The sequence below is a fragment of the Sarcophilus harrisii genome, chromosome 1 (assembly GCF_902635505.1).
Source record: "Sarcophilus harrisii chromosome 1, mSarHar1.11, whole genome shotgun sequence".
NCBI classification, from domain to species: Eukaryota; Metazoa; Chordata; class Mammalia; order Dasyuromorphia; family Dasyuridae; genus Sarcophilus; species Sarcophilus harrisii.
In genome coordinates this window covers 329,245,935-329,270,519 of record NC_045426.1, presented here as the reverse complement: position 1 = coordinate 329,270,519, position 24,585 = coordinate 329,245,935, and the positions used below count along the sequence as shown (strand labels likewise).

At 33.1% G+C, this 24,585-nt stretch overlaps 1 long non-coding RNA gene across 2 annotated transcripts in view; it reads left to right on the top strand.

The window, feature by feature from the left end:
• LOC116420468 overlaps nucleotides 1–24,585 on the top strand; it is a 68,186-nt gene that overhangs the window by 5,273 nt on the left and 38,328 nt on the right. Inside the window, exon 2 of one of the 2 annotated variants that reach the window (XR_004230798.1) lies at nucleotides 12,532–12,571. This is a non-coding gene — a long non-coding RNA (uncharacterized LOC116420468). Of the gene's footprint in view, nucleotides 1–12,531; nucleotides 12,572–17,810; nucleotides 17,976–24,585 lie in introns of those variants that run through there. The other variant, XR_004230799.1, reaches the window with a different exon arrangement.

Here is a 24,585-nt window from a genome sequence, read left to right as displayed (position 1 = left end):
TCTCATTTGTACTTGACTTACACTGGGGTTAAGTGGGGCCATGAACAGAGTTCTGGACCCAGAGTTAGGAAGACTTCAATTCAGACTTTGCCTTATAAACTTTGAGACCCCTAATCATATTCCTCATTGTAAAGTGGGAATAATAATAGCACCTATGTCAGAGAGTGGTTGTGAGGATAACATGAAAAGAATATATGTAAAAGTACTTTTTAAATCTTAAAGCATGACATAAATACTAGTTATTATTAGTTTCTTCTTTTTCTGTAAATCAAGATTTCAAATTTGTCAGCTAATAAAGGGTCTGTTAAATGATAATCATTCAATCCTGTGAGAAAATTCTAAATGTAGGATATTGAGAATTAAATATAAAAAGGGACAAGATTTCCAGGAGTCAGGAATATAGAATGCTCACTTCCAAACATCCATAAAAATACCACTCCAAAACAAATTCTGGAATAGCAGAACCAGAAAAAAGATAGGGTGAAACAAACTTGGAGCCCAAGAAACTTGGAAGATTGGCAGAAAAGTGCGCTTTAGATAAGAGTGCAGTTCAGGACAGGGAGCATCCCAGAAAGCCAGCTGAAAGTCCCCATTTCAGCAAGCCAGAAAGAGATACTGAGCCCCATCTCAGTAAATACAGGCAAATGCTGTTAGAATCTGCTGTGTCTCAGCATAGCTAGAGAAATGGGCATGTTCCAGCTCTGAGAAATGCCACATGTTTCAGCAAAGCCATGGGAAAACAGGTAACCTCCAGGACTCAGACTACTATGGGCTTCAGTTGTAGTCACAGGAAAATGCAGAAATATGTCACTGGCCTCAACATGCACCAGACTCTTAGCTCTAGGACTCTTAGCTCAGCACTAGGTAAGCTTCCAGATCCTGCTGCCTCCCACAGTGCCAGTTACCTCCCCCATCCCACACCCTTAGCTAAGCACTAGACACAAGATTTTCCTTGGGCTTTATTTAGGGCAATATCAGAATGCAGAACCAGGCAAACAACTAGGGTCTGGTGCAAAAACCTGAGACAATACCCCTTCTACCATAGGAACAGAGCTCAAATTTAAAAAAAGGAAAAAGGCCAAAAGAGATGAAAACTAAAAAAAATCTGATCCTTGAAAGTTTAATATGGTGACAGAGAAAATCAAGACACAACCTCTGAAGAGAACAGCATCAAAAAACCTATGGGCAAAATCCCAAAGAAAAACAGGAAGTGGTCTCAAGCCCAGGAAGAACACATGGAAGAGTTCTAAGAAGGAACTGAAAAATCATATGAAAGAGGGAAAAGAAAAATTGGGAGAAAATGAGGATGATGCAAGAGAATTAGGAAAAATTGTCAACAGTTTGGCAAAAGAGAACAACCCCTTTGGTGATTTGAGACAATTCCAATAGATTTGGGATTGGAAAATGCCATCGGTATCCAGATCCTGAATATAGATCAAACCATACTTACTACATGAATAATATGGAAATATACTGAAAATTTTTCTGCATGTATAACTTATATCAGATTGTCTTAGGAAAGGAGGAGTAGGAGAAGAGTATGAAAAATATTTGGATCTCAAAATCTTACAAAAATGAATGTTGAAAACTACCCTCACACATAATTGGAAAAATAAAATATTATTGAAAAAGGGAAATACCCAGAAAGAACTGGATTTTTAACCAATATATAAAGAAAACCATTTAAAAAGTAGAATTGACAAAGTGAAAAAAAGGAGATACAGAAATTTGCTGAAGAAAAGAACTCCATAAAAAGTACAGTTGGCCAAATAGAAAAGAAAGTACAAAAGCTAATGAGGAAAACAACTCCTTAAAAATTAGAATTGGGCAAGTGGAAGATAATGACTTTATGGGACATCAAGAATCAAACAAATTCAAAAGAATGACAAAATAGAAAAAAATATAAAATATCTTATGGGAAAAATAACTGACCTGGAAAATAGATCCAGTTGAGACAACATTGGAATCATTGGACTATCTGAAAACCAAAATCAAAAGAAGAACCTGAACAATGTTTTTCAAGAAATTATCAAGGAAAACTGCCCTGATATCCCGAAACCAGAAGGTAAAATTGGCATTAAAAGAATCCACTGATCACCTCAGAAAGAGATTGTAAAGTAAAAACTCCAAGGAACATCATAGCCAAAACCCAGAACTATCAAGACAAGTAGTCAGAAAGAATCAATTCAAATATCAGGGGAGCCACAATCAAGATTACACAAAATTTTGTTGGCAACACTAAAAGATCAGAGTTGATATGACATGATATTCTGGAAGGCAAAGAAACAAGGACTACAACCAAGACTCACTTAATTTTGCATTTTTAAGCATAACATATTACAGGGAAAATGGTCATTTAATGAAATAGGATTTCAAATTTTCATAAGGAGAAGACCAGAATTAAAGTAAAACTTTTGGTCTTTTTGATCTTTTGATCTTCCATGGCCATGGCCATGTTTCAAAAGAAACAAAGAGGACAAAAGGGAAAAGAAAACATAAGGGATTCAATAGAACTAAGCTGTTTATATCTCTGTATGGGAAGATGTTATTTGTAATTCTTAAATTCTAATAGCTTAGCTAGAAGGACATGGAGACTATGAACATAATAGCAAATTTGAGAAAATGACAAAAATCAGCAATGAAAGAGGAATACATTAGGTGCAGAAGGAAGAAGAGAGAAATAAGGTTAAGTTGTCTCACATGAAAAGGCATGAAAGACCTATATTACAGTAGAGAGGAAGATGGGAAGGTGAGTGATGGTCATGGCTTGAACCTTGCTCTCATTAGTATTGGCTTGAAGAAGTAATAATATACACAATTGGTTGAATTCAAAAATCTACTTTACCTGACAGGGAAAGTAGGAAGAGAGAAGATTAAGTAAAGGGGAACTGACAAAAAGGAGGGCAGATAGGGAAAGGCAGAAGGGGAACTAAAACACTTGATGAGAGAGTGAAAGGAGAGAACAAGAAGAACAATAGGAAGGAGGGAAATCCATAGTAATCATAACTTTGAATGTGAGTGGAATGAACCGACCCATTAAAACAATGAATACTAGAGTAGATAAAAAATCAGAATCCCACAATATGTTGTTTATAAGAAATACTAGCAGCAGAGAGACACAAAAGGACATATAAAGAGCTGAAGCAGAATATATTATGTTTAAGCTGAAGTAAAAAAAAAAAAGGCAAGGGTAGCAATCCTAATCTTGGACAAAGTAAAAATAGAAGTTATATAAGTTATATATATATATATATATATATATATATATATATATAGTTAAAAGTTATGATATAAGGAAGGAAACTATATCTTGCTAAAAAGTACCATAGACGACGAAATAATACCAATACTAATCATATACATAACAAGTAGTATAGCATCCAAATTTTTAAAGAAGTTTAAGTGAGTTATAAGAATAGACAGCAATACTATTCCTACTGGGGGACTGCAATGGTTAAATGGATTCTTTCTGGACAATAATGCAATAAGATTACATTCAACAAAGGGCAGTGGAAAGATAGAATATTTCATTTTCACTTAATTTTTAATCTAATCCTAAGGAATAAGCGTGTTAAAGAACAAATCATAGAAACAATTTCATTAAAAAGATTTACAACAAAGAGACAGCATTCAAAGCTTTGAGATGTAACCAAAGCAATACTTAGGGGGAAATTTATTTTTCTAAATATATCAACAAAATTAATGAATCAGGCATACAAATAAAAAAATTAGAAAAAGAACAAATTAAAATCTTCAGTTGCTGAAAATCAAAGTTTAGATTAAAAAGATAAAAAAAACCCCGTTAAACTAATAAATCTAGAAGCTAATTTTATGGGGGGGAAAGATGAGACATTGGATAATTTGATTAAAATAAAAAAACCAGATATCCAATATCAAAAATGAAAAGGATGGATTCACCACCAATAAAGAAATTAATCATTAGAAAATATTTTTGCTTAATTATATTCCAAACAAATCTAAAAATCTAAATGAAATTTGTGAATATTGATGAAATCATAAATTATCCAGATTAGCAGATAAGTAAGTGCAATGTCTATAAATAATAAAAAATAAAAATTCAGTTGTTAGTTTCAGTGCCTACATGGTAAGATAAGATTCTATAGGAATAGCTGCACCAACCACAAGTCTCAGGTGAATTGAATAACTTCTAATTGAATAGAATAATTCTAATACAATATAAATGATCTGAAAAAATAGGCAGAATTCTATTGATTTTTTAATGACACAAATATAATGCTAATATCTAAACCTGGAAGAAGTAAAACAGAGAAAATTATAGATCAATTTCCCTAGTATTGATGTAAAAATCTTGAACAAAATACTAGCAAGGAGATTATAGCAATATATCACAAGGATTATATACTTTGACCAGGTGGAATTTATACTAGGAATGCAACCTATATTGGGAAATTAGGAAAACTATCATTTGACCACATGAATAACAAAATCAACAAGAATCATCTCAATAGATGTTGGAAAAAATTTGTGATAGAATACAGCACCCATTCCTATTAAAAACAGGAATAAATAGAATTCTCCTTAAAATAGAACCTATCATCAGCAAGAATTATCTGTCATAGGGATAAGCTAGAAGCCTTTCCAATAAGATCAGGGATGAAACAAGGATGCTCATTAATTATCACTACTATAATTCAACATAGTACTAGAAATGTTAACTATGGCAATAAGAGAAAATAAATTGCATTAGAATAGGTAGTGAGGACACAATACTATCATTCTTGGAGATGGTATATCTTGAGAATCCTAGAGCATCAACTAAAAAACTACTTGAAATGATTAACAACTTTAGCAAAGCCCATTAACAGGAGATAGATAGAAAGATAAATTCCATTTAAAATAATTATAAACAATATAAAATCTTGGGAGTCTATCTGTGAAGACAAATCCAGGAACTATATGAACATAATTACAAAATACTTTTCACATAAAGTCAGATCTAAACAATTGGAAAAATATCAATTGCTCATGGATAAACTGTCAATATAATAAAAATATTTTTTCTAAAACAATTTACTTATTTACGGACATACCAAATGAACCAAAAATTATTTCATAGAACTAGAAAAAAATAACTTAATCTGGAAGAACAAAAAGTCCAAGAATATCAAGGGAGTTAATGAAAACAAAAACACAAAGGTAGCCTGGCTGTACCAGATCTAAAACTAGTATATATATATATATATATATATATATTTGAGCAATCCTCAAAACTAGCTGGTCCTGGCTGAGAAATAAAGTAATGGATCAGGAGAATAGATTGGACACACAAAGCACATTTCAGTCAATGACTATAATAACTTAGTATATTTGATAAACCCAAAGACTCCATCCTTTGAAATAAGTATTCACTATTTGACAAAAACTATTGTGAAAACTGGAAAACAATAGGATACAAATTAAGTATAGATAACTTATACTGTATACTAAGATAGTCAAAATGGGTGTATAATTTAGACATAAAGGGGCGACACCATAAGCTAACTAGAAGAGAGGGGAATGATCTATCACCAGATCTATGGGTAAGGGAAGAATATATGATCAAATAAGATAGAGATCATTACAACATGTAAAATAATTTTTATCAAAATAATCTTTTTGTACAAACCCAATGCAACTTAGAAGGAAAGCAAAAAACTGGAACTATGCCCAAAGTGCAACCAAACTGCATATTCTTTGAACTAGTAATATCACTACTATGTATCTCAAAAGATATCATAAAAAAGGGAAAAGAACATATATGTGCAAAAATACTTATAGCAGTTCTTTTTGTGGTGGCAAAATAGTGGAAATTGAGGGATCTCAATTGGGGAATGTTTGAAGAACCTGTGGTATATGAATTTAATGGAGTACTATTGTGCAATAAGAAATAACAAATAGGAAGATTTGAGAAAAACATGGAAAGACTTGTATGAATTGATGTGAAGTGAAATAAACAGAACCACAAAAACATTGTATACAATTATCAACAACACTGGGTAACGATCAACTATGAATGACTCAGTTCTTCTCAGCAACACAATATTCCAAGAGAAATATAAAGGACTCAGGAAGAAAAATGCTATTGATAACCAGATAAAGAACTAATGGACTCAATGCAGATTGAAGCATATTTTTTACTTTGTTTTTTTTTTTCCCTTTTGATTTGTTTCTTCTTTAACGATGACTAATATGGAAGTATATTTTATGCAATATCATATGTAAAACCTATATCAAATTTCCTGCCATTTTCAGAAAATTAGAGGAGAGGTAGAAAATTTTGGAACTTAAAATCTTGTAGAAAAAAATGCTACAAATTAACTGACATGCACTTGGGGAAAAAATAAAATACTATTAAAGATAGGAAAAGAGAAAAATATGAAGAAAAAAAAAAGAAAAACTGTTATGCTACAATTATTGGAAGAAGGGGGTTGAAAGTCAGGGCTTTCCTGTAACACATATAATGAATAGTAAGAGCAATGACCTGGGAAGATTAAATTTGGGTAAAGAGAAATGAGGGACCCTGGTGAGTGAATAATATGGAGAAAACCAAACAGATCTAAAATGCTGAGATGAACCAATGAAAAGGCAAACTAACAATGGGGTGACAATAAACAATTTATAAGACATACATTGAAATATATCAACAGCGCCTGAACCTGGAAGCTAGAAAGAGCAAAATAGAAATTAGAACAGACTGATAAATAACTGACAAGATGGAGCTTATTCCTATTTGGAAATTTCAGATTAGTGGGGGGGGGGGCAAAAAGAAAATTATTTCACAACAAATGCATCTTTAGATACCCTTTACATCAGTACAATTGAGAAGCAGTTACTCTATAGGCCAAGATGATGCTTTTCTACACTCAGAAAACTTCTAGGAGAGTTAGAATAAAACTGTCATATGGATTTTTATTAACCTTTTAAAATATCTACTTAACTGTGGAAACACGAGTCATGGAGGTCTAGAGATTATGCCATTATTCAGGTTTTTGCTTGTAGCATTAATTTGACAGGGATTTTTAAAAAATGTAAACACCAAAATATCTGTCTCAAGTTATTCAATTCACCTGAGACTTATGGTTGGTGCAGCTATTCCTATAGAATCTTATCTTACCATGTAGGCACTGCAAATACAAAACATCTATACCATACCTGACCATACCTGACTAGATAGAATCTATTTCTTTAAAGTTGGCTACAGCCATTTATCCAAGAGAACTTCACTGATAACTTTCCAGTATCCTAGAGTGGTAATAGAAAATAAAACAGGACAAGGGAATGCCCTTTTCATGATACAATTGTAAGTATTAGGTAAAATGTAGGCTTTTTCTCCTGCGGGCTTTGAATTTGACATTTAAGCAAAGAAGGAAAATACTCATTTGGGATCTTTGGTTATATTCAACTTTTGCCTCCATGTTCATAAAACTAAATATAAAATTCAGTTGAGGGATATAATTTATTGAGTAGAAAATGGATCATGTACCTATTGCTTTTTGCCTTTATTTAAACATCATGAATTCATTGGTGACTTTGTTTCCAAATTCTATAGATTTTTGTCAGACCCATTTCTTTTTCTTTGTTAGTATTTGCCAAGGAAAACTAACCTCCCTTTCTTGAATCTTTGAATTTGTCTTAGTTTCTATTCTATATTTTTTGAACATTTCTATCTCTTAAAAATTTTTCCTTTATATTCTTTGCTGGCTTATTTTCTACCCTTAAAGAATGGGTCCCTTCTAAGCCTCTGCCTTTTGTTTTTGCTATTCCCTAAATATTCTTTTCACTTAGAGAATACATGTATAAACTCACCTATTTCCTCTGCTGTCACAGATGGTTATTTTTTCCCTTTTGTTACTCTCCTGAGTAAAAGCTTATTCAAATTCAGATGTTGTGAAGAATTAACACAGATTTCCAACATACTAGTGTTTCTAATAGCCAAAGACCACTCCATAAGGATCAGTAAAGCTTAACTGAACAGTTACACAAATGTGTTGTTATATAGGATTCTACTCCCTGTGGAATGCATGAGAATTATTTATCTAGATTAATGACAAAAGGTTCTAACACTAGACCAATGTCCATGGAATTCACATGACAAAGAAAGGAGATGCAGGTAGGAATGTAGTGGGGACATGATCAGTTAGGTAAACACAATAGTGTTAGGACCTACCTACTTGTTCTTATAATGCCTGCTCTGAGTTCATAGACTCATCACTTTAGAACTAGAAATACTTTGAAGGCCATCCAGCCCAACTACCTCATTTTATAAATGAGAAAACTAAGGCAAAGAAGAGTCAAATGACTTGCCAGGTTCACATAGTTCATTAGTGTCTGAAGCAGGATTTGAACTCCAGTTGCTCTGGCTTGACTGGTAAACAAAGGAGTCCTGCATTCCTACTTAGCATGGAGAGCTTCAGCCATAACAATGATCTAGGCAAGGATACAAAAGTACTGTTTTGGCCCATTCTTCCTGTCTACTTTTGAAATGTATTATTTCTCTACTTTCAATACTAAACATATTCTTCATTTGGGTGTTACTGCATTCTAATGGATCTTAAAAAAAAAAAAAAAAACTTTTGGATACATTTCTCACCATTCTCATACCTTGGAAGTCCACCCTTATATCAATATATTTTTTTAAACAGGTAAAAAACAAGTTCCACAAAGCTGTGGAAACCAATCAATTAGTTCCTAATTTGTTTCAAGTTCTTTCTTTCTACAAATGCCTATTTTTCACGCAACTCACTCATCAAATGTTAAATATTGAATATATATGATTCAGGCATCATGCTGGGCACTAGAAACATGGCAAAAATGAGAATGCTCTTGCCTTGAAAGAGCTTTTTTTGTATTGTGGGAAAGTAACATGCATATGCAAATGAGCAATTGCCCTTTGCTGACTACTCCATCAGAGGCCCTGTGAAGTCTTCCTTGACTAACCTGCTCCTAAACTGATCAACACTCACTTTGTGAATCCTGAGAACTTTGTATATGATTTGAAATGTACTTTTAAATTTTTGCTTTTGTCCTTGTTATATGTATATTTTCTCCTAACTATTGCTATTCCATCAAAAATAAGGGATGATATTCAGGGGTTTTCAAACTTTTTAAATAGGGGGCCATTCACTGTCCTTCAGACTGTTGGAGGGCTGTACTGTAGTAAAAACAAAAACTTTGTTTTGTGGGCCTTTAAATAAAGAAACTTCATAGCCCTGGGTGAGGGGGATAAATGTCCTCAGTTGCTTCATTTGGTCTGTGGATGATAGTTTGAGGACCCCTGAATTATATTCTATTTTGTGTTATTCAAAAGGCCTAAATGTTCCACCAGTTATTTGGAAGGATAAAGGAGGCAAGCTAGCAAGCAAGGAAAAGTGACTAGTTTCAAAGAATTTCCATCCATCTGCACAAAGAAAATTCAGGAGGAAGGGCCGAATTTCCTTATAGAAAAGAGATGGTTTCTTTGACCTCTTTTATATGAATCCTTTTATCTGTCTTTCTAATTTTGATAGTGGAAGCCATCATCCCCTCCTAAGGGGATATTCCAAAAGGTTCAAAGAAATGTAGATACTTTATAATATATAGATTTAACTGATGTTAACAAGTATTAAGTATCTACTATGTGTCAGCTTACCAATATCACCTACTGTTAAGCACTGGAGGGATGGGGGAAAATCAACTAGCAATGAATGAAAACAATCCTTTCAAGGTGCTGTAAGCATACTTGGTATGTGGTCCACTGAGGAAGTGCCTCAACACAGGTAATTTGTTTGAGATACTGCTTTCAAGTACACTCAAGTTAGTCCTTCATGCTTTCTACTATCTCATCTCCTTAATCTTAGCCAAAGTTTTCCTTACAAGATTCTTAGTGAAGATAGTATTTTTGTAAAGATAGTATTTCCAGTCAATCAGTATGATAGCTTTTGAGTTGCTTTAAGATTGTTTCTTTTAAATCATGAATTCTCATCCATTTAGTAGAATCCATAATTAAGTAACTTAATTAACTCTGGCCTTTGCTTTTCATGCACTTGCTGTTGAAAGACTCTTTATGACTAGTGGGGCTCCCTTATTCCAACAAAGAATACAGAATTAAAATCTTTATTTTCCCAAAGAAATAAGCATAAAATCAACAGACTGAAATTATATTTCTGGATGATAATTGATTTGGATGATTTTGGTGAAATTATTTCTTGGCTATATCTATCTAAGCTTTTGAATGTCTTTGAATGTCAAGTATCTTGCATAGTATGGAAACAAGCTAACATCCCTCTTTAAGTGTTTCATGAGGAAATGTGAAAGCTTTAGAGAAGTCATTAATGACCCTTGATCAACTCTAATCTGACATTATTACCAAAATCTTATTGACAGACTCCTGTCTTTTGTCCTAGACTGACATAAAATTTTTATGAATTTGTTTAGTTCCCATCAAATATAATAATGAGATCATAGCATTTTTTAAAGGAACATTTAAATTAGGATTTTGGAGGTTCTCAAATATAGTTTCCAGTTAGGTTGGAATCTTCTCTAAAACTATCCTGATATATGGTCATCCAAATTCTAGTTGAATATTCCAGTGAAAAGGGATTCATTACTTTGTTAAGCAGTTCAAATTTTTGGAAAGTCCTTACTATTGAGCTAAAATTTCCTTTCATTTTCCATCCATTGGTACTAAACTCTATAGGATTACAGAAGAAAATCTATTCCCAAATATGTGAACATTACTTTTATGTGCTCCTTTTCTTTTTTTTTTTTTTTTTTTTTTTTTTTTTATTTATTTAATAGCCTTTAATTTACAGGATATATACATGGGTAACTTTACAACATTAACAATTGCCAAACCTCTTGTTCCAATTTTTCACCTCTTACCCCCCCCCCACCCCCTCCCCTAAATGGCAGGATGACCAGTAGATGTTAAATATATTAAAATATAACTTAGATACACAATAAGTATACATGACCAAAACATTATTTTGCTGTACAAAAAGAATCAGACTCTGAATTATTGTACAATTAGCTTGTGAAGGAAATCAAAAATGCATGTGTGCATAAATATAGGGACTGGGAATTCAATGTAATGGTTTTTAGTCATCTCCCAGAGTTCTTTTTCTGGGCATAGCTAGTTCAGTTCATTACTGCTCCATTAGAAATGATTTGGTTGATCTCGTTGCTGAGGATGGCCTGATCCATCAGAACTGGTCATCATCTAGTATTGTTGTTGAAGTATATAATGATCTCCTGGTCCTGCTCATTTCACTTAGCATCAGTTCGTGTAAGTCTCTCCAGGCCTTTCTGAAATCATCCTGTTGGTCATTTCTTACAGAACAGTAATATTCCATAATTTTCATATACCACAATTTATTCAGCCATTCTCCAACTGATGGACATCCATTCAGTTTCCAGTTTCTAGCCACTACAAAAAGGGCTGCCACAAACATTCGTGCACATACAGGTCCCTTTCCCTTCTTTATAATCTCTTTGGGATATAATCCCAGTAGTAACACTGCTGGATCAAAGGGTATATGTGCTCCTTTTCTTAAAAACAAACAAACAAACAAACAAACAAACAAAAAAACCAAGAATTGAGGCTAAATATCACGAGACAAATCCCTTAACTATTCTTCATGATTTTAAGACCTTTTTCACCACTCCAGCTATTCTGTGAGTTGTTCTATTCAGCATTGTACCCACAAAACCAAACACAATTTCTTAAGTACTAAGTACACTGAATAACAAACTCCTGTTACTTTTGTCATTGTTCTGCTGTTCATGCTACACAAAAACACATTAATGGACTCAGAATAAGCATAAAAGAACTTTGGCATCCATCAAAAGCTGTGAAGACAGTTCATTAAACATAGGTTGAAACCAGGATGTTAAATGCCAATCTGAGGTATTTGGATTTTATTTTAGAAGCAAGCAAGAGCCACTGAAACTGCTTGAGAAGTTACATCTCAAACTCATGATTTAGAGATATAAATCTAATAGTTGTGTAGAGGATGAAATTGGAGATGTGGGAGACAAGAAGAAGTGAGACCAATTAGCAGATCATTAGTAAGATAATTATAATAGTCCAAATGAAAGGTGATAAAGACTTCTTCTAGAGTGGTGAGCTGTAAAATTTTTTGAAGCCAAAAATATTCATAATCATCGCCTCAATCTGAAAATGAATCCTTCTGAACTGAGACTGGTCCAGGGACAACGGACAATAGAGTCCATTACCAAATCTATAAATAATAACTATCTTTAAAAAATAACTTGTACTTTAAGGCAGGAGTTCTTAGCCTTTTTTTTTTTTGTATTATGGACTATGTTACAGTCTAGTGAAACCGATAGAATCCTTTCAGAATTGTGTTTTTAAGTACAAAAAATAAAATATTAGGAATACTAAAGTAAGTTTGTTAAATTAAAATGTAACTATCAAAATGTTTTATAAAAAGGTTATTAATACTATGTTAAGATCCCTTTATTAAAACAATAGCAATCACCTATTTGTGTCTTTGTTTTTCTCAATTTCAGGTGCTACCTTTGATGTGACAAACCTTCCTAACATTTAGTGGTAAGCTTGTAATAATAATATCTGACACATTATATCACCCCAGAAGAAGGAAGGGCAGCTCATGGCAGCTCATTGGTGATAGAATTTGTTTCATTTTTGTCTTTAATATCTCCAGAGTTATTATATAGCCTGGCACCTACAATGTTCCGTGTAAAAAACTTTGTTGCACGTATTGAATTTTTTATATGAATAGCTATAATTTTAAACACTTCAATAATAATCTATTATATTAATGTAGCATAATTTAAAACTATAAAACATATTACAGCTATTTCACAGCTACTGGATTTTCAGAGTTTTTTCCCCTCCCTATTTGGGGTTTTTCTAATCAAGGTAGTACAAATATTTTAGCACAGACACACACAGACACACAGACACACATCTATATATCTATAATCTATCTATCGATATATATATATATATAGATATATTGATATATATCTAGATCTAGATCTAGATCTATCTATCTATATCTATCTATATCTATATCTATATATATCTATATATATATATCTATATATATATATATATAGAGAGAGAGAGAGAGAGAGAGAAATTCTCTCTTTTATTTATGCTCTTAGGGTATAGCTCTCTATAAGATCATAAAGCTAGAGCTAGAAGCCTTGGAGGCTGTGATCCTACAGGGAAGATGAGAGAAATGAAGCTCAGGGAAACTAATTTGCTCAGGATCACCTAGGTAAATAGATATCAGAGGTAAGACTTGCCCCCAGATCTTCTGATTCTAGGACCAGGGTTTCCTTTCCTTTGCTGTAAGCACTTTTTTCTTAATAGCTTAATAATGCAAAAGTTATCATTGTTAATTATTTTTCCTCAATTTTATAGTTTATTTAATTTGTATTTCTCTAGTTTGAATAATTTTAAAATGGTAATTTATAATTTGTGTTCCATTTTTTAGTAAATTATTTTTTCATGTCTTTGCACCACTTGTCAAGGATGCTTTTTTTGTGTTGTCTTGTAAATCTTAAGGGACTTTGGGTATTAGATTTACAAAAAATATTTATCATAAAAATGGCCCTGTTCAGTTGCTTTTTGCTTATGTTGGTTTTTGTTCAGCTTTTAAAATATAAATAAACCATCTATTTTATTCTAATCATTTTCCCCTACATTTGTTCACCCTGTAGCAATCTACTCACAAGCATTATGATCCTCTCCCTTGTATATAGCCTTATTTGAATAGGATTTCTCATGTTGCAAATAAAAATGATCTTGCACATAGTAAAGATTGTGATCCATGAAATAAATGAACAAAAGAAGGTAAGTTTGTCACATGTCAAGAATGAGGGCTAATGGATTGATATCCTGTACATTACATTGGCATCTTTGTGATGTCAGGAGAATTTGAGGAAGATCCACATACAGTCTTTTGAGTGGAGCTGCCTTGATCAAACTTAATGGGTAGACTTGGTCAAAGGCCATACAGGATGGGCAGGCATGGTTGGCTTAAGAACTGCATTGTGGAGGGAAATACTAACCTTGATGAAATCACAGATCCATTTGAATTTTAAAATTTTTACATAAAATATATCCTTTCCACAAATAAAGTGATTGTGTTATTTAAATTCAATTAAATTTTATTCTACTAAGTGTCTGGTATTTGCCAGGTATTGGAAATATACAGGTAAAATTGGAAGCTGTCTGCCCTCATGGAAGTTACATTCCAAGAGAGGGAAATAAGAAGTTCATGGGAAAAGGAATACAAAATGAGTGCAAAGAAATTTCAGGAATGGAGGTGAAAAGAACTAATAAAACATCAAGGTTTTTGTTAAGATCACTTTTGTGACTAGCATAGTAGAACACAACAATAATCTGAATTTATTGGGAAGCTGAAGGATTTCTTGAGTTCAAGACTTCTGAGTTGTAGTGGATTAAGACAATCAAGGAAACTAAGATCAATGTTAATGTCACAAGCCCCCGAGAGCAGAATAGAGTAGCCACCAGGCTGTCTAGGAAAGAGTAAACAGCTCTAGATAGACAAGAGTAGGTCAAAACTATCTTGCTCAGATAACTGTATAGATATGTATCCATACATTGGATTTAACATATATTTTAATATATTTAACATGCATTAGATTACCTGCCATCTAGGGTAAGGGGTGGGAGGAAGGAGGGGAAAATTGGTAACAGAAGGTTTTGCAAGGGGCAGTATTGAAAAATTACCCATGCATATGTTTTGTAAATAAGAAGCTTTTATAAAATAATAAAAAAAAACCTATTTTACTCATCAGAGGTAGAATTGAGCCCTGAGTTGCACCTGGGCTTTCACTCCATTATAGGGAGGTACAGTATTTTAAAATTAAATTATATTAGAACCGAAATGGCAAAGAGTTGAGGCACCAACTCAACTCTTCCAACATTTCCTTCCAAACAACTCAAGAATAATTTTCAAGGCCAGCTAGATGACACAGTGGATAGAACACCAGCCCTGAAGTCAGGAGGATCTGAGTTCAAATGTGATCTCAGACACTTCATACTTTGTGTGACCCTAGGTAAGTCACTTACCCCCAGTTGCCTCAGTAAAAAAGAATGTTTCAAATCTAATTCTAAAACAGTGGCCCAACTAAAGGTCCAATATAAGGTAATTTAAGAGATCAGCAGGAGAGATCTATCATATCAGGGAAAGGGCTGATGTGGAGCATACCCAGTGGCAACATCAGCTATGGCTCTTCAAAGGGGCTACAACAACAGAAGCAGAAACTTCAGGGACTCTTCCAGGGTCAACAAGGTGATCAGACAATTGGTTAGAAAGAGGCTACAGGAGATCCTGAGCTGGCATGGTAGTAGAAGTAATAGTTGGCAATAGCAGTATTATTTTATAATATGAGCAAAAAAGATCTCATGAAATTTTTTGAACAAGAGAGTGACACGGTCAGATTTGTTCTTCATGAATATTAATTTGGAAAGTGCAAATATACGTTAAAATTTAAAAGATCATTGAACTAAGAAAAAGTAAGGAAAATATCATTTTCACTATAGTCTTTTGTTTATTTTATTCTAAAAATTAAAAAATCTTTATGAAATATTTTATTATGTACTTATCAAATTAATCTTTTTAATATAGATTTTTAAAATTTTATTTTTTCATTAATTTATTTTCCTTTGCTTTCCTTTTTTTGTTTTTGCATATGATGTTGGGGTCAGTACTATATAGTTTTGATAATAACTTCTTCATATTATGCTTTGAAATATAGCAGAAGACTTCCTTTATTCACATTTTATTTCCTAAATTTTTCATAGCATTTTATTTTCAAAATACATGTAAAGATAAGTTTTCAACATTCATCCTTGCAAAATCTTGTTTTTAAAATTTTTCTTCCCTTTCCTCTTTCCTCTTCCTCTAGATAGCAAGTAATTCAATATAGGTTTAAAAACATAGGATAAACATCTTATAAACATTATTTCTACATTTATCATGCTGCACAAGAAAAATCAGATCAAAAAGGAAAAAAATGAGAAAAAAATCAAGCAAACAATAACAAAGTGAAAATGCTATGTATGTTGTGATCCAGATTTAGTTCCTATGGTCCTCTTTCTGGATGCAGATGGCTTTCTACATCACAAATCTATTGGAATTGGCCTGAATCACTTCATTGTTTAAAAGAGCCATGTTCATCAGATTTGATCATTACATAGTCTTGTTGCTGTGTACAATGTTCTCTTGCTTCTACTTACTTCACGTAGTTCAGGTAAGGCCTTTCTGAAATCTGCTAATTGTTTCTCGTTGAACAATAATATTCAATTACACTCATATACCATAACTTATTCAGTCATTCCCCAATTGATGGGCATCCACTCAGTTTCTAGTTCTTGCCACCACAAAAAGGGCTGCTATATTTTTGCACATGTGGATCCTTTCTCCTTTTTAATGATCTCTTTGGGATATAGACTAGTAGAGACACTGCTGGATCAAAGGGTTTGCACAGTTTGATAGCCTTTTGGGGATAGTCCCATATTGCTCTTCCTGATGTTTGTATCCATTCACAACTCATCAACAATGTATGGGGATTTGCATTTCTTTTCATTAATTCCCTTAAAATTCTTGAACTTTTATTCTTCCAGATGAACTTTACTTTTTCTTGCTCTATAAAGTAATTTCTTGGCAATTTGATTGCTATGGCACTGAATAAGTAGATTAATTTAGGGGAAATCATAATTTTTATTATATTAATCTGGTCTACCCATGAATACTTGATATTTTTCCAATTGTTTAGATCCAACCTTATGTGGAAAGTGTTTTGTAATTGTGTTCATATAGTTTCTGGCATTGTCTTGGCAGGTAGACTCCCAAATATTTTATATTACCTACAGTTTTCAAATAAAGGAATTTCTCTCTTGCTACTGGACTTTGTTGGTAACATATAGAAATGCTGATGATTTATGTGGATTTATTTTGTATCCTGCAACTATGCTAAAGTTGTTAATCATTTCTAGAATTTTTTTAGTTGATTCTCTAGTATTCTCAAAGTACACCATCATATCATTTGTAAAGAGTGATAATTTTGTTTCCTCCTTACCTACTCTAATTACTTAAATTTGTTTTTCTTTTCTTACTGCTAAAGCTAACATTTTTAATACCATATTTAATAATAATGGTGATAGTGAGCAACCTTGTTTCACCTCTGACCTTATTGGGAATGGTTCTAGTTTATCCCCATTACGTATATTGCTTGCTGATGGTTTTCAATGGATGCAACTTATCATTTTAAGGAAAACTCCATTTATTTCTATGCTCTTTAGTGTTTTTAATAGGAATGGGTTTTGGAATTTGTCAAATGCTTTTTCTGCACCACTTCCTAAATTTCTAAGGTAGATTTCCTCATTACTCTCCTGGCTGTGCTCCTGACCCTCCTGCTGTCATACCACAGAAATCTTTTCACTCTGGAAAATCATTCTATTCCTTAAATTTTTACACAAGTACCACCTTGGCCTCTTTGGTTTCTTCTTCTGATAGTCTGATTCCTTCCAGAAACTCCTTTTTAAGGAGGATGCTTGAGGCAATTATATTACTCCTTTATTCTTTCTGCTTTCTTTTATGTATTGTCTTCCTGGGCTAGAATGTAAGCTTTGTAAGGGGAAGGACTGTATTTGGCAGTGTTTGACTCATAGTAAGCGTGTTCATTTGTTTTTTTTTTTTCTAAGCCATTTTATTATTCAAGTTCTATAGAAGAACTTATTAATATTTTAATGAATATTGCATTAAATCTGTAAATTATCTTAGGAAATTCTGACATTTTAACTATATTGGATCATCCTAATTATGTGTATTCAGGAGGATTACAGTTTATTAACTTTTCTTTGTGTTTATAATATGCTTTTGTCTTGATAGATTCTCTTTCATTCATTCAAAAGAGGATTTAAAGATATGGATAGATAAAAATCATGGCAGGTGAGAAAATGAGAATGGCCTGGTGTGAAGTACTCACACCCATGTGACTCATTTAATTAGATCTTGATCCATTTCTTTTTAGTTCCCTAATTTTTGAGCCTATAATGGGCATAGTAACCTCTGATAATTTTCTTAATTTCTTAAACATCCATTTTAATCCTCTCCTTTTTACCTTTAGTAATTTCAGTTTTGTCTCTCTTTTTTTTTTAAATTAACTTTGTCAGATATTACCAATGAAACACAGAGGCAGTATGGCATGATTCATTAAGGTTTAGCCCTAAAGTCATAAAAACCTGGTAGAGGGCAAGACCAAAAGGAATACTGTGGGATCCTGGGCTGGTCATCCAACCTCTTACTTCCTCATGCAACTTTCTAAGACATTAAGTTATTAAAAGGTGGAGTTTCTTATAGTGAAATTATAGTACTTTAGTACTGTAATTAAAGATTCAGCTAAACACAGACACATACGCATGCACACACATACGCATGCATGCATGCCACACGCATGCACATGCACATGCATACATGCTCACTGCACCATTTTTCTTTCTTTTCATACAACATGGATTTGCTCCAGCCTATTCAGGGTTCTTAAGTACTATAAGGGGTTGGGGAAATCTCTTCTCTCTGATTTAGTTGTACATTCTACCAACTGTATCCATCACCCTTTTGAGAAGTCAGAGACTAATATACCAGTTTCTATTAACCATTTAACTGTCAGATTAGTTAAAAGAAGTTTATTAAACAATAGCATAAAAAAGATATTCAGCAAAAGTCACATTTACAAATTTAGTTGATCTTAGCTCCCCTATCTTTCACATTGGCTGTGATAATACTTTGTAAGAAGAATGAATTGACTCATGTGTGTGGGAAAGGGGAGACTTCTTGTAAATTGGATTTGTATGCCTTTTATGACCAGAAAACACTGGTTTTGAGATTTAGTCCCCTGGACCAATTAAATTTCAGAGACAGTAAATTGTCTTTTTAGAGAAAACCCAAAAGAACACTGGGAAATGAATGTGGACTACTTGCATTTTTTTTCTTCCCAGGTTATTTTTACCTTTCTGAATCCTATTTTTCTTATGCAACAAGAGAACTGTACAAATATGTACACACATATTGTATTTAAGATATACTTTAACATGTTTAACATGTATGAGACTGACTGCCATCTAGGGGAAGCAGTGGAAGGGAAGGAAGGGAAAAGTTGGAACAGAAGTGATTGCAAGGGACAATGTTGAAAAATTACCCATGCATATGTTCTGTCAATAAAAAACTATTTAAAAAAAGATAGAGAAAACCCAGTTTGTGTGACAGGAACTTTAATTTTCGGCTACACAAGAGGGTTTTCTGCCATAGATCATTTTTATTTTATTTTATTATTTTATTTTTTGGCTGTACATGTACAATCTTTTTTTAAAAACACATTTCTTTATGAATCATGTTGGGAGAAAAAAATTAGAACAAAAGGGAAAAAGAGAAAAAAGTAAAAGAAAAAAATATGAACATAGCATGTGTTGATTTATACTGTCTTCCTAGTTCTCTCTTTAGATGCAGATGGTATTTTCCATCTAAAGTTTATTGAGATTGCCCTGGATCACTGAATCACTGAGAAGAACCAAGTCTTTCATAGTTGTTATTGAACAATCTTGCTATTACTGTGTACAGCATTTCTGATTCTGCTTGTTTCACTCAGCATTAGCTTGTGTAAATCTTTCCAGACCCTTATAAAATCAGCCTGTTAATAATTTTTTTTATAGAAAAATACTATTTCACTACTTTCATATACCATAACTTATTGAGCCATTCCCCAAATAATGGGAATTTACTCAGTTTCCAGTTTGATGTCAGTACAAAAAAAGTTCTATGCTGCTATGAACACTCTTGCACATGTGGGTCCTTTCCCCTCCCTCATGATTTCCTAGTAATGACACTGCTGGACCAAAGGGTATGCACAGTTTTATACCTGTTTAGGCATAGTTTCAAATTGCTCTGTAGAATGGTTGGATCATTTCACAACTTCACCAACAATGCATTAGTGTACCAGTTTTCCCACATCCTCTCCAACATTTGATTATCTTTTCCTGTCATCTTAGTTACAAATTAGTTTTTACAAAAGAATATTTACTTCAAAGATTTGAAAAAATAATAAATATGGAACTTATTTCCCTCTAATACTTCAAGAGGACAATTTCTATCTCAGATCAGTTTCTGGGAAGAAGAAAATTAGGCTTTTAGCTTAATTTTGTTCTACATAGCTATAGTCCCACCAAAGTCAAGAACAAAGGTCCTCTTGGACAAAAGTCCACCAGGACCCAGACTTCTCAAGACTTGTAAGCTGAGTTAATATCTAGCCTAGAATTGCATGCTCTGAGTTCCCCATGGTTCAAAGGTTCCAGGTCTAGAAATCCACACCCTGGAGATGAAAAAGAAAAACAAAACAGGGAAAAAAGCATTAAGCCTGATTTGGGAGCTTAGGAGTGGCCCTCAGTCCTTTCCTACCCTGTCACACATTGTCTCTTCCTATTCCCCCTTAACTCTTAGAGAAAGAGAATGATCATGAGTCAAAATATATTCAAGTTGTATCTGTCCAGATCCAGCTATCCAGTCATTAGAATAAAGCAATTTTGAACCACATGGTAAGCCTAAGCAGAATGTCTGTCTTGTCAGTACTTCTGTCTCCTAGAATCTAGTGTCTGCAATGCCTCCATCTTAGTGAACTTAGCATGCACCTTCATCCTTTGTATGTTTTTCTTTATCTGAAATGATCTTTTAATTATAAATTCCTATATTTCTTTTTTGCCCTCCTAATCATCTTTCTTCCCCCCCAAATTCTAACATTTACAATTTAACCAAATCTACTCTTGATTATTTTTCTGTCATTATAGATGCTCTCCTAAATATCAGTTATTTTAAATACTTAACTCTGATATTTCTCTAGATCCAAAAGATTTTTAGAACTAGTTTTCCTTTTTTAATCCTCTAAGGCTCTTTTAGTTTGTAAATATCTTCTGCATTGGAACAGAATGAATTAATCTTAAATTATACATATGTTGTGCTTATTTTTTCTTTACTTTTTAAATGTTTTCTTGTTTTTAACATAAAATCTGATGAGATAATGGTTGGTTTATTTATTATTCAGTATATGTATTTTGGATATAATTTTGATGTTTGATAACAATTTGAGTAAGTGGAATTTACATTTTCTCCTTTTGAAGACCCCTCTGTGTCTTTCCCCCTATTTCTCTACTTGTAGGGTAGTGGCTGCTTTTAAAAAATATGGTACTGAGATATTTTTGAGTTAATCTTTTTGAAATATAATGATCATAATATTTTGATGTAATCCAGAAAAAAGATAATTCTAAAGTTCCCTCTATTTGCAATTTTGGCACTATAACTAAAGGGCTATCAAATTGGGTGCATACTCTTTGATCCAGAAGAATGTCTACTGGGTCTGTATCCCAAAAGATCATAAAAGAGAGGAAAGGATCTATATGTAAAAAATGTTTGTAGTCTTATTTTTTTGAAGGAGCAAGGAGCTGGAACCTGAATTGATGCCCATCAGTTGGAGGATGGCTGAATAAATTACAGTATATGAATGTGATGGGATATTATTATTCTATAAGAAATGATCAGCAGGATAATTTCAGAAAGCACTGGGGAGATTTACTGAACTCATGCTAAGTGAAGTAAGTAGAACAAGAGACAAGCAACAAGATAATGTGATGAATAACTGTGATGAACTTGGCTCTTTTCAACAATGAGATGATTCAGGTCAATTCCAATAGACTTGTGATGGAGAGAGTCATCTGCATCCAGTGAGAGGTCTGTCAGGAGTAAATGTGGATCATAAGGCAGTATTTTCACCTTTTTTTGTTGTTTGCTTGCTTTTTTTTTCTTTCTCATCTCCCCTCTCTTTTGATCTGATTTTTCTTGTACAGCATGATAAATGTGGAAATATGCTTAAAAGAATTGCACACATTTAAGCTATATTGAATTACTTGCTGTCTAGGGGAAGGGGGAAGGGAGGAAGGGAGAAAAACTTGGAACACAAGGTTTTGAAAGGGAAAATGTTGAAAATTATCTTTGCATGTATTTTGAAAAATTAAAAGCTATTATTATTTTAAAAAATTAAAAAGTTCCCTCTACTCAAATCTGTCTTATAAATCTATAGTGTTCTTCTGAAGTGCTTCTAAGCCTTTTTTTCCATTTGAGTTATTTTTGAGCTTGTTTTTCCACTTCAATAGCATCATGTGCCATTCTTTGCTCCACTGCATTAACATTGCTCTTTGCTGTATCCAGCAAAATTTTCAAATCCTCTATGCTATTTCTTATTTTCATCATTTCATTATCTTCTGTTGAGTTTTCTTAACTATATATAGTTCCTCCTCTAATTCCTCTCATTTTTTGAAAAATTTTATTATTTAATTTTAAGTATTTATTAAATATTTGAATCCATTATTATATTGCTTCTGATGCAATAAATAGTTCTATTTAGCTAGATAGTTTTTTTTTTTGATATTTCTCTTGCTATACATGAGGAGGAATATAAAGAGCTTAAATTCCTATTGATCTTTTCCTCTGCCAACTTCCTGGAAACTCCATAAGTTTACACTCATCTTTTTTTTGCCTGTCAGAATTTTCTTGAGTCCTGTTTTTATGGTTCAACTCTTGTCAGACAACCTAGAAGAAAACCATTCAAAGCTACTCTCCAAGTTTTACCTCCTGGATCGCTAACACTGTCTATGTTCTAGTCTATTAGTTCTTCCCAGGCTCCCTATCTGGGAAACTTGATATCATGACTGCATCTCATAACTAGTATGCCATAAATGGCTCCTTATCCCTATTAAAGCATAATTAAAGTCTAAGGTCAGAGTGGCTTCACATTTAATTATCTCCAAACAGTTTTCCATCCCTGATTTTCCCATCCCCAAACCCATCTGCTCTGGGTTTTGGAGAGAATGTGTGGTGTCCAAGCTCCTATTCCAAGGTGGATTTAGGTTGACATAGCTGCCAGATGTGCTGGTTCCCAAAGCCCCACCTAGAATATGCTTCCTAAATTTTATACTGGATAAGGGTCTTATGGTTATTCCCTTTGGTATTCTGCTCTGCAGCCATAATAGACCTCTTGGATATTGCCCTGATTTTCAGGTTCCTGAATTAGGAAACTTATTTGTTTATTGTAGTGTTTGGCACATTGTAGTTGTTTAATAAATGTGTATCAGTTCATTGGATATCTGGATCCAAGGAGTCTTCTCTTAGTCTTGTGGCCATTCTTCATTGACTTAGAAAATCCTTTTTTTGTCTAAAAACTTGAGTTCTCAATGGCTTTAAACATCTAAGAAGCCCAGAGTTACCCAGAAACATCTGATCCATTCTGACCTATTCAGTTTATAGGAAGCATATTTACCTTGACTTTGATTAACTGAATCTATTTAAAGGAACTCTAAAAAGTTTCTTTTTGACCCTTGCACCCTTGACCCTGATGTTTCTGTATCTACACTGGACACTGAGTTTACATTGTACCTCATTAGGTTTTCAAAATTTAAGAATCAAGATATGAGCATATGTGTTATGGAATGGAAAGAAAACAGATTGGGAGCTTGAAGACTTAGAATCTGGTCTTAATTCTGTCATAGCAATAAGGCATAGTTCAATGGGGTTCAGTTTCTTCATCTGTAAAATCAAGGGATTAGATTAGATGTTTGCTAAATTTCCTTCTGGCTTTAAGATTCTATTATTTTTGCTTCTGGCTTTAAGATTCTATTCTTTTTTATTTGCATCTTCTTTTGTAAATCTATAGTCCTTTACATGAGCCACATAAAACTGACTTGCCCCCTATTGCATGTCCATATTAATGACTTCCCCATTTTATAGTGAGGCTGATCTTTTTAATTAAAACGTATACTATAAGGTTTCTGTAAAACTTTCAGTGATAATAATAGACTCTACAATGTTAAGGTCACTTAGAGTTAATTCTGATTAAACTGAAAATGACAATTCCACCTACAAATATTGTGTTTCTTTTCTTATTAGTCACTGGAAAGATACTTCCTCCTTGTTGCAAAAAATATACCAGATACCATAACATCTTGGGTGCTATCCCACACCACACGTACTGGTTCTAATTTTTTAGAATTCAAGAGAAATGGAACCATTGTGCTGAACTATACCACAACTTGACTTAAGTACTGTCACCCCTAAAGAAACCAAAGAAAGAGAAAAGGGAACACATGTATAAAAATACTTATAGAAGTCCTCTTTTATGATTACAAAGAACTAGAAACTAAGAGAGTACCCATCAGTTGGAGAATGGTTGAACAAGTTATGCTAGAGAAACATAATGAAATTTTGTTGTGCTATAAAAAATACTTGGTTTCAGAGAAACATATGAAGACTTGTATCTACAGATTAAAGTGAACAGAAACAAGAGAACAATGTCTTTAATAATATCATAAAGGAAAACAACTTTGATTTAAAAGCTCTGATCAGTACAATAATCAGCCCTGATTCCAGAAGATGAATATTCAGGCATGCTATCTACCCTCCTCCTGATAGAAAAGTGATGAACTTAGGGCACAGAATTGGATATATTTTGGGGGTACAATGC